This window comes from Schistocerca americana, chromosome 1, assembly GCF_021461395.2.
Source record: "Schistocerca americana isolate TAMUIC-IGC-003095 chromosome 1, iqSchAmer2.1, whole genome shotgun sequence".
Taxonomy (NCBI): domain Eukaryota; kingdom Metazoa; phylum Arthropoda; class Insecta; order Orthoptera; family Acrididae; genus Schistocerca; species Schistocerca americana.
Window position 1 is genome coordinate 259629282 of NC_060119.1, and position 12259 is coordinate 259641540.

At 42.0% G+C, this 12259-nt stretch overlaps 1 protein-coding gene across 1 annotated transcript in view; it reads right to left on the reverse strand.

Moving 5' to 3' along the window:
• The window catches only part of LOC124624664 (prolactin-releasing peptide receptor-like), a 553962-nt gene that overhangs the window by 202395 nt on the left and 339308 nt on the right, over positions 1–12259 (reverse strand). The gene's annotated exons all lie outside the window — the stretch shown is intronic.

Here is a 12259-nt window from a genome sequence, read left to right on the forward strand (position 1 = left end):
CGTGTACATTTAATACAAATTTTAAGCCTTATAAGACTTTTTTTCTGAAGGTATCTGCACTTAGTGTAGACTTGTACGGAAGTGAAACATGGAAGATTAGTAGTTCAGACAAGCAGACAATAGTAGCTTTTAAAATGTGGCGCTACAGAATAATGCCGAAGATTAGATGGATGGATCGAATAACTAACGAAAAGATACTGACTCGCACTGAGGAGAAAAGAAATTAATCGGGCAAACTGACAATAAGAAGTTTGTAGGACACACACTGGGGCAACGAGAAATCGTAAATTTTGTAATAAAAGGAATTGGGGGTAAAAATTGTAGAAGTAGTGCCATCTTGGATACAGTTAGCAGTTTCAAAAGAATGTGGCCAAGATTGAGACCTCTACAGTTGTCACAATGACGGAGTCTGGGGTGCAGTGAAGAAGGCCAGTCGGTGCGTTGGGCGTTGGTATCGCAACATTAGTGGAACAAGAATTAATTAATTCATTAAATTTTACAATCGTATATTCTCCTCTGTGTTGGCGCCCAGGCCAGCGGCGGTGTGAGCACTGCGGCTTCGGAAGTTACTGTTGCTGTCTCAATGAACTTCACAGGTGGGCGTCGCCTTCAGCGCGGGGCGCAGATTGCGTAATCACGGCGTCGTGCGGGTGGCAGGTTTCGGAGGGGAACGGCGTGGCTCGTACGAGAGCCGAGGCCACCAGGACAGAGATGGAAATTTATCAGAGCACCGCTGTTGACGTCAAAGTGCTTGGATGATCTCTCAGAAGCTCTGCATGCCGTGGAGTTGGCCCACAGCAACAATCCTCTCAATACAGCATGACGTGGGGGAGACAGCACAAAGTTGTCAAGAGGGATAAAACGTTTAATGAGTTTAAGTTCATGAATCTAGGGAGCATCGTCATACGCATACAACAAATACTTCACACGGTGAGACCTTAAAAACTCACACATTAAAAGCATGACCACCAGCTCAGAGTGCGTTAGCTAACTTCCAAGTACTACAATGCTCGAAAGTATCTGAATTAGCTGAGTTGTATTTCACCTGATTTGCATGTAACCCACATAACTTAGCTTTGTGCAGATCATCTGATCTCTTTCGGTACTGTCGTGTGAATATACAAAATAATTACTACAGCGGGCCACTAAAGAAATGTGCCCTGTATGAAAATTAATACTGCGATAATGCATACGTCATAAAACAGGTTATTAGAGATAACGCATTCTTTACAGCTTGTGAACTCAAATTAGTTACAACAAAAGACTTTTTAAAAATCAAATGTCAGCTTGAAATTACACGACAAAAATTGTTGTACTGAAACAGGACCCGGGACTCAAATCCACCAACTATTGTCGTTGGCAACTAACCACGAAGGTCAGTAATACTGAAATATGATTACAGGCACAATGCAAAAAATGCGCACATGTTAAGATCTCAGTCACAAGGAGAAAATTGTGCACTTTATTATTACTTTTTATTTCATTCTATTTTGTATGTGTGTGAAATAACTGTAAACGATGCACCTGCGTCGTCACTTTCAATATACACATTTACGTGAATGTATCGACTCCTAAAACCTCATATCTAAACGCTGGACTAATATTTTTTCAATTCGGGTGTTCTGTTTTCTCACAAACATTTTAAAGTTTTTGATGGTGAATAATTTCCCTTATACGCTGCAATTTCAGCTTCACACCGTGCTCGATACGAAGCGTTGGCTGTATTAACACGTTGCACCGTACTTATTGGGACGACGATATGTGCAACTACCATGTGGTAACGCAAACCTTTTCTTAAATTTATATTAAATCATTAAAATTACCAGTTTTGAATGTATTTAAAGGTTGTAACGTTTCAGCAAATGTTAAGATTTCATTCGCAAGTAACAAGGTGTGCACTTGTTAAATTGGAATTGAAGTGCCGTAAAGTTTGATGCAGTACGAAGAATAGAACCCACCAGATAATCGGAGTGTTAATGAAGCATAATCAGATACTAGATAACGAAATTTTTTAACGATAGGGAGGTGACTGAAATGAAAATGACAAGACGAAAAGTTTTGCCTTGGAATTAGGCTTAACTCTTATTGTCGTTTTTTAGTCATGAATAGACGTTAAATATTAGTTTACTTCACCAGTAGCGACGTGTGCACAAGCCTGCAGTGAAAATAAAGTGACGAAAATTTCTGCTATGTCGAAGAGTCGAACACAAGACGTATCATCTTTGTTGACTACACACCAACAGACATTAACTACTGAATTCTTTTTCACCAGTACCTAGTTGTAGCATGTTTGAATCAGAAACGATATGGTAAAAAATTCTCTGTCTGACAGGGAGTCGAATCGGCACCACAATCATTGCTCTTGAAAGTACACAGAGAGACGTCAAAACTGTAATTACTGTTGCCGCATCCGCTAATGAATGGCTAAGGATGATACAGTTCTGATAATCATCCGGAATAACACTTTCTTGCCGTATTTCACAAATCACGCAACACTACTGTCAGAGCAATTCGGAACTTATTCTGGACTACCATGTGGTCTTCAGGGCCGAAATGCTGGGTTTCCTGTATTATTTGTTTTTCTTCATTTTGTAACATCACCAACGGTCATATTATAATATTATGAGGAGGTTATATTTGTTGTTCTTTTGATCAATTTGAACTAAAAAAAGAATTTTTCTTAAGAACACTTTCATAGTGCTGTCTTGAAAGCTACGTATAACATAATGTTTCAAATGAGGAAAGTGAAATCGATTCAGACCCTCGCAAAGAAATGAACCCGGCGAATAACTGGAGTACACATTTGATTCCTTCATAAAACGGAAGTAGAAGCTGCTGACACGAACGCATGTAAAAAGGAACGCAAAACGCTGTCAGTATTGTCTGGAAGACTTCTTCATAACGCATAACTGCCATTCAGTCTGCAATAATCAATCATTTCCTAGTAGTGATTACAACAAACTCTCTGACATTGGTTTCCCAATGAAAGCGAATTGTTTATGATGACTGAATGTGTCAACCTGCAGTACACTTCAGACGGTTGGAAACCAAAATATCAGTAATGAGTCCACCAAGATGAGCATCGAGTGAAGTTCCTATGCAGCACCTCGCAAACGGCGTCGTTTGCTCTTCACTTAGTTATTAATGGTCTGTTACTAGTGACCACCTAGGCTATCAGAAACTTCATATGAGCATTATTATCAATGTGCAATTGTTAAAACAGTCTGCTGCGTTATATAGTACTCTAATTTTGGCTGAATGTGACCCAGTCGGTGACGCTATTTTTAGTTTCACTTCAACTGCTGACGTTCACGTGCTGACTATGTCCAGAATAAGTTCCGAACTGCTCTGAAATCAAATCAGTGTTGCGTGCCTTGTGAAAGACGCCAAGAAAGTGGCCGGACGAGTATCAGAACTGTTTGCAGATATGTGCAAAGATCTTCATTGTTGTACAGGATTCTCCCTTCACCTAACTTGTTGCTCAGTACGGTAATTCGTTGCTCGCTGCAGTTGCTGGTGTTTTCATAGCAAATCTTATCGTTGTATTACAAAAGTGATATGACGGTAACTGCACGTCTTCTACACGTTACAATTTGATATATAATCAATTCACATCCGCTAATCGTACATACACGTAATGTGTATCCACAGGACATGTGGCCTGTAATTGAAGAAGTGTCATGATGATCTCTCCATTGGCAAAAGATTCCGGAATAGTCCCCCATTCGGATCTCCGGGAGGGGACTGCCAAGGGGGAGGTTACCATGAGAAAAAGATTGAATAATCAACGAAAGGATAACGTTCTACGAGTCGGGGCGTGGAATGTCAGAAGCTTGAACGTGATAGGGAAACTAGAAAATCTGAAAAGGGAAATGCAAAGGCTCAATCTAGATATAGTAGGGGTCAGTGAAGTGAAGTGGAAGGAAGACAAGGATTTCTGGTCAGATGAGTATCGGGTATATCAACAGCAACAGAAAATGGTATAACAGGTGTAGGATTCGTTATGAATAGGAAAGTAGGGCAGAGGGTGTGTTACTGTGAACAGTTCAGTGACCAGGTTGTTCTAATCAGAAGCGACAGCAGACCAACACCGACAACGATAGTTCAGGTATACATGCCGACGTCGCAAGCTGAAGATGAACAGATAGAGAAAGTGTATGAGGATATTGAAAGGATAATGCAGTATGTAAAGGGGTACGAAAATCTAATAGTCATGGGCGACTGGAATGCAGTTGTAGGGGAAGGAGTAGAAGAAAAGGTTATAGGAGAATATGGGCTTGGGTCAAGGAATGAAAGAGGAGAAATACTAATTGAGATCTGTAACAAGTTTCAGCTAGTAATAGCGAATACCCTGTTCAAGAATCACAAGAGGAGGAGGTATACTTGGAAAAGGTCGGGAGATACGGGAAGATTTCAATTTGATTACATCATGGTCAGACAGAGATTCCGAAATCAGGTACTGGATTGTAAGGCGTACCCAGGAGCAGATATAGACTCAGATCACAATATAGTAGTGATGAAGAGTAGGCTGAAGTTCAAGACATTAGTCAGGAAGAATCAATACGCAAAGAAGTGGGATACGGAAGTACTAAGGAATGACGAGATACGTTTGAAGTTCTCTAACGCTATAGATACAGCAATAAGGAATAGCGCAGTAGGCAGTACAGTTGAAGAGGAATGGACATCTCTAAAAAGGGCCATCACAGAAGTTGGGAAGGAAAACATAAGTACAAAGAAGGTAGCTGCGAAGAAACCATGGGTAACAGAAGAAATACTTCAGTTGATTGATGAAAGGAGGAAGTACAAACATGTTGCGGGGAAATCAGGAATACAGAAATACAAGTCGCTGAGGAATGAAATAAATAGGAAGTGCAGGGAAGCTAAGACGAAATGGCTGCAGGAAAAATGTGAAGACATCGAAAAAGATATGATTGTCGGAAGGACAGACTCAGCATACAGGAAAGTCAAAACAACCTTAGGTGACATTAAAAGCAACGGTGGTAACATTAAGAGTGCAACGGGAATTCCACTGTTAAATGTAGAGGAGAGAGGAGATAGGTGGAAAGAATACATTGAAAGCCTCTATGAGGGTGAAGATTTGTCTGATGTGATAGAAGAAGAAACAGGAGTCGATTTAGAAGAGATAGGGGATCCTGTATTAGAATCGAAATTTAAAAGAGCTTTGGAGGACTTACGGTCAAATAAGGCAGAAGGGATAGATAACATTCCATCAGAATTTCTAAAATCATTGGGGGAAGTGGCAACAAAACGACTATTCACGTTGTAGAATATATGACTCTGGCGATATACCATCTGACTTTCGGAAAAGCACCATCCACACAATTCCGAAGACAGCAAGAGCTTGCTTGTATTGAATGTCTGGTCATACTAGACAAGCAACTAACGTACTGTATCGGAGTGGCTCATTATTGATATTTTACATAGTAACCTCTACATTCGACAATTTTGTGACACAACGATATTTTTCTTTTGAAAACCTACAACAAGAAAAAAGATTTTTTCTAGGTGTGGTTTTACAAAATAATGTTGGAGGCTGTCTGATGTGATAAAAAAAATAGGGAGTTTCACTGACGAAAGGAATACATGTGAAATATTATTAACTACAGCAAGGTGATAGAACACGTGTTCAGATTTCAGAAAAAAATCTAAGGGACTAGAGAGAGCTGTAGATGGAAGAAGCTCTGGGATAAGACAGAGACTGGAGTATATGCAACATAGAACTGAAACCGTGTAGTACATGTGAATGATTATGCGTATGTTGCTGCTTATGTAGTTGTGGTCTTGAGTCCGAAAATTGGTTTCATGTTTATCGAATATATGTATTCTCTTTATATAACTACTGCAACATGTAACCACTTGGACCTGCTTTCTGTGTTCAGACGTTCGTCTTCTTCAACTCTTCTTACATTCTCTCTCCCCTTCCCCCCCCCCCCCCCCCCCCCCCAGACGCACAAACTTACATAAACAAATTCGACCACATTTCATTATCCATAGTATAATATTTTGTTGATTCTTATAATCTCTTTCCATGACACTGTCCACTAAGTTCAACTGCTCTTACAAAGTCTTTTGCCATTACCGACAGAATTACAGCCGATTTGCTGAACTGGCTGGTACTTGCAAAGCTCGTACTTCGGGGTAGTACCGGTTACCACCACAATGATAAGGAGCCGGAATACCTAATGTATAGTCCCTTCCCGCCCACCCGCAGCCCCCTCCATGAACCGTGTACACAGCCGTATGTGGGGAGGCTTGCGTGTCTCAGCGATACAGATAGCAGTACCGTAGGTGAAAATGGAGAGGTATCTGTTGAGAAGCCGAACAAACGTGTGGTTCCTGGAGAGGGGCAGCAGCCTTTTCAGTAGTTTAAGGGGAAATAGTTTGGATAATTCAGTGACCTGGCTTTGTAACACTGACCAAAACGGTCTTGCTGTGCTGGTACTGCGAGTGAAAGAAAGCAAGGGGAAACTGTAGGCATAATTTTTCCCTAGGGCATGCAGATTTACTGTATGGATAAATGGGATGGGTAAAACATTCCGGAAGTAAAATAGTCCCTCATTCGCATCTCCAGTCGCGGACTACTCAGGAGGACGTCGTTGTCAAGAGAAACTAAACTGGTGCTCTACGGATCGGAGAATGGAATGTCACATCCCTTAATCGGGCAGGTAGGTTAGAAAATTTAAAAAGGGAAATCGATAGGTTAAAGTAAAATATAGTGGGAATTAGTGAAGTTCAGTGGCTAGAGGAACAAGACTTCTGGTCAGGTGAATACAGGGTTATAAACACAAAATCGAATAGGGGTAATGCCGGAGTAGGTTTAATAATGAACAAAAAGATAGGAGCAGGGGTAAGCTACCACGAGCAGCATAGTGAACGCACTATTGTCGCCAAGATGGAGGCGAAGATCACACCTACCACAGAGTACAAGTTTATATGCCAGCTAGTTCCGCAGATGACGAAGAGATTGAAGATATCTATGATGATATAAAAGAAATTATTCAGATAGTGAAGGGAGACGAAAATTTAATAGTCATGGGAGACTGGAATTCGATAGTAGGAAAAAGAAGAGAAGGAAAACTAGAAGGTGAATACGGAATAGGGGTAAGGTATGTCAGAGGATGTCGCCTGGTAGAATTTTGCACAGAGCAAAACTTAATCACAACTAACACTTGGTTGAAGAATCATGAAAGAAGGCTGTATACGTGGAAGAGGCCTGGAGACACTGGAAGATTTCAGATAGATTATATAATATTTAGACATGAGTTTAGGAACCAGGTTCTAAATTATAAGATATTTCCAGGGGCAGATGTGGACACTGACCACAATCTATTCATTATGAACTGTAGATTAAAACTGAAGAAACTGCAGAAAGGTGAGAATTTAAGTAGATGGGACCTGGATAAACTGAAAGAACCAGAGGTAGTAGAGAGTTTCAGATAGAGCATAGCATACGATTGACAAGAACTGAGGAAAGAGATAGAGTAGAAGAAGACTGTGTAGCTTTTAGAGATGAAATATAGAAGGCAACAGAGGATCACGTAGGTAAAAAGAGGAAGGCTAGTAGAAATCCTTGGGTAACAGAAGAGATATTGACTTTAATAGATGTGAGAAGAAAATGTAAAAATGCAGGAAATGAAACAGGAAGTGCAATATGGGTAAACAGGAATGGCCACGGGATAAATGTAAGGATGTAGAGGCATATATCACTTGGGGGAGGATAGATAGCACCTACAGGAAAATTAAAGTGACCTTTGGAGAAAGAGAACCACTTGTATGAATATCAACAGCTCAGATGGAAAACCAGTTCTAAGCAAAGAAGGGAAAGTAGAACGGTGGAAGGAGTAGAGGGTCTACACAGGGGCGATGTACTTGAGGGAAATATTATGGAAATGGAGGAGAACATTGATGTAGATGAAATGGGAGATATGATACTGCGTGAAGAGTTTGACAGAGCACTGGGATGTCTAAGACAAAACAAGGCTCCGGTAGTAGACAACCTTCATTGGAACTACTGGGGAGAGCGAACATTGACAAAACTCTACGATCGGTTGAGGAAGATGTATGAGACAGGCGAAATACCCTCAGACTTCAAGAATAATATAATAATTCCAATCACAAAGAAAGCCGGTGTTGACAGGTGTGTAAATTGCTAAACTATCAGTTTAATGAGTCACGGATGCAAAATACTCACATGAATTCTTTACAGACGAATGGAAAAACTGGTAGAAGCCAACCTCGTGGAAGATCAATTTGGATTCCATAGAAATGTTGGAACATTCGAGGCAATACTGACCCTACGACTTGTCTTAGAAGATAGATTAAGGAAAGACAAACCTGCTTTTTCTATCATATGTAGACTTAGAGAGCTTTTGACAATGTTTACTCGAGTACTCTCTTTCATATTCTGAAAATGACAGGGGTCAAATACAGTGAGCGAAAGGCTATTTTCGATTTTTACAGATACCAGATGGCAGTTATAAGAGTCAAGTGGCACGAAAGGGAAATAGTTGTTGGGAAGGGAGTGTTGTAGCCTATCCCCAATGTTATTCAATCTGTATAGTGAGCAAGCAGTAAAGGAAAGAAAAGAAAAATTTGTAGTAGTAATTAAAATCCATTGTGAAGAAATAAAAACTTTGACGTTCGCCGCTGACATTGTAATTCTGACAGACACAGCAAAGGACCTGGAAAAGCAATTGAACATAATGGACAGTGTCTTGAAATTAGGAAATAAGATGAACAACAAAAACAAAACGAGGATAATGGAATGCAGTTAGATTAAATCAGGTGATGCTGAAGGAATTAGATTAGGAAGTAAGACACTTAAAGTAGTAGATGAGTTCTACTATTTGGGGATCAAAATAACTGACGATGGCCGAAGTAGAGACGGTATAAAATGTAGACTGGCAATGGCAAGGAAATTGATTCTGAAGGAGAGAAATTAGTTCACATCGAGTATAAAGCTTCTGGAAGTCTTTTTGAAAGTATTTGCATGGTGTGTAGCCATGTATGGAAGTGAAACATGGACGATAAATAGTTTAAATGATAAATGGCTCAGTCTAGAAGTCCGCCGTAGACCAACGCGTGCCACACACAACTGATTTCATCGAAGTGTACGAGCCTGAAGATGGCGTTGACGCAACGTCGAAACTAGTAGCGAAGTAAATAAAAATCTTAAGTACAGCTGGAGGAATTTCATTTTTAATAAAAATTATACTAGCTGTGTCCCACCTTCATCCAGTTTAAATATGGATGTACGAAGAAAAAAAAATAAATTATTCACTTCCGAAGTTAAGTTAATACAATTGTTTCTTAATAATCTCCGCGGCAACACGAAAAGGAGGCATTAACATGTGTTGAAATCTGCTAGTTCTACACCTTTAGATTTACAGGGTACTGAATCATGAGCGGCATTGACTAATTCATGAAGTCGATTTCATTATGGGTGTACTCTCACTGACATGATTGCATACTTCAACGGTAATCCCGAAATTCTACTTGGTAATTTTTTTTTAAGAAAAAAGACGTCAAAGATGACAAAGATGTGGTTTAGTCCAATATCAAGTTTTTGTCAGCTTCCTAATTAAATGTCCTTTATGTATGGTAGCATCGTCAGCTTGCCTCGGTCTCTCCTAGTTATTACGAGAACGCAAGACTTCTCAGAAGGTCCTCAGTAAGGAGATCAATAGCCACAGGTCGAAATGAGAGAAACGTTTATTTGCACGTCGTTACATCGGTGCTGGAATTCTTTGTTGGGAACGTAAATCTTTGGTGTAGCAAAGCAGTCAACCTGTAATCAACCCACGCCGCGAGTTGGGACAAATGAGAAAGCGATCCAGTTTTGAGCGCCGCTGCATGCCATGCGTGCGCGCCATTCGCAGACCTGCTGCGCGTGGTTCGGATGGCCTCCGCTGCATCGCCTCAGCTCGTCTGCTCAATGGACAGGCCCTCAGGTGCCTCAGGGCAGGGCCGGACTGCAGGCTTTCATATTTAGGGCCAGCCGCCTTTGGGATCGATAGAGGCGGCTTGCAACAAGGCGGAACCCGAGCTGGTCGCGTTTTCTCCTCCGTCCCTGATCCACGTCTGATATGTCGCGAAGGCAAGACAGTCTTTTCCACCACAGCTACACTACTGGCCATTAAAATTGCTACACCACGAAGATGACGTGCTACAGACGCGAAATTTAACTGACAGGAAGAAGATGCTCTGATATGCAAATGATTAGCTTTTCAGAGCATTCACACAAGGTTGGCGCCGGTGGCGACACCTACAACGTGCTGACATGACGAAAGTTTCCAACCGATTTCTCATACACAAACAGCAGTTGACCGGCTGGTGAAACGTTGTTGTCATGGCTCGTGTAAGGAAGAGAAATGCGTGCCATCACGTTTCCGACTTTTGATAAAGTTCGGATTGTAGCCCATCGCGATTGCGGTTTATCGTATAGCGACACTGCTGCTCCAATGACTGTTAGCAGAATATGGAATCGGTGGGTTCAAGAGGGTAATACGGAACACCGTGCTGGATCCCAACGGCCTGGTATCACTAGCAGTTGAGATGACAGGCATCTTATCCGCATGGCTGTAGCGGATCGTACAGCCACGTCTCGATTCCTGAGTCAACAGATGGGGACATTTGCAAGACGACAACCATCTGCGTGAACAGTACGACGACGTTTGCAGCAGCATGGATTATAAGCTCGGAGGTCATGGCTGCGGTTACCCTTGACACTGCATCACAGACAGGAGCGCCTGCTATAGTGTACTAAACGACGAACCTGGGTGCACGAATGGCAAAACGTCATTTTTTCGGATGAATCCAGGTTATGTCGCATCCGCGTTTGGCGACTTCGCGGTGAACGCACATTGGAAGCGTGTCATCGCCATACTGGCGTATCACCCGGAGTGATGGTATGGGGTGTCATTGGTTACACGTCTCGGTCACCTCTTGTTTGCATTGACGGCACCTTGAACAGTGGACGTTTCATTTCAGATGTGTTAAGACATGTGGCTCTACCCTTCACTCGATCCCTTCGAAACCCTACATTTCAGCAGGATAATGCACGACCGCAAGTTGCAGGTCCTGTACGGGTCTTTCTGGATACAGAAAATGTTCGACTGCTGCCCTGGCCATCACATCTCCAGATCTGTCACCAATTGAAAACGTCTGGTCAATGGTGGCCGAGCAATTGGCTCTTCACAATACGCCAGTCACTGCTCTTGATGAACTGTGGTATCGTGTTGAAGCTCCATCGACAGCTGTACCTGTAGACGCCATCTAACCTCTGTTTGACTCAATGCCCAGGCGTATTAAGGCCGTTATTACGGTCAGAGGTTGTTGTTCATGGTACTTATTTCACAGGATCTATGCACACAAATTGCGTGAAAATGTAATCACATGTCAGTTCTACTATAATACATTTGTCTAATGAATACCCATTTATCATCTGCATTTCTTCTTGGTGTAGCAATTTTAATGGCCAGTAGTGTAGTTTCCGACATTTCAGACTTTCGAGTCAATGAATGCATCATTCGAGAATTAGAACTGACTACTTACTGTGATGTAGGAGGAAAGTTCAACGCCGCGCGTTGTGGCCACGCGGTTTGCGGCACCATGCCACGGATTCTTTGGCCCCTCGCGCCGGAGATTCGAGTCCTCCCTCGGGCATGGGTGTGTGTGTGTGTGTGTTGTGCTTAGCATAAGTTAGTTTAAGTGGTGTGTAAGTCTAGGGAACGATGACCTCAGCAGTTTGGTCCCTTTCACACACGTTTGAACATTTGAACGTTTGGAGGGTTCAAAAGGTAATGCAACACGTTTTCTTTCTGAACGCAGGTTGGTGTTATTCATGATTCCCCATTCTTTTGCCTACAAAAATCAATTTTTCAACATACTCTCCGTTTACCTTACTGGGAGGGCCTGTTTGCCGCATGCTACCATTCTACGTCGTGGCCAACATCTCGCTGCATCAATAACCTCCCTATCATCCACATATTGATTCTCGCGGAGTGCATCCTTCATTGGGCCAAACACATGGAATTCGGAAAGAGAGACATTCGGGCGGTACGAGGAGAGTTCAACGCCGCGCGGTGTGGATGAGGAAAAACAGTCCAAAGGAGTTTTGTGAAATGCTCTGCGGTGCGCAGATTTGTGTGAGGCCTTGCGTTGTCACGGAAAAGAAGAGTTCGTTTGCATTTTTGTGGTGACATACGCGCTGAAGTTGTTTGTGCAATTTCCTGAGGGC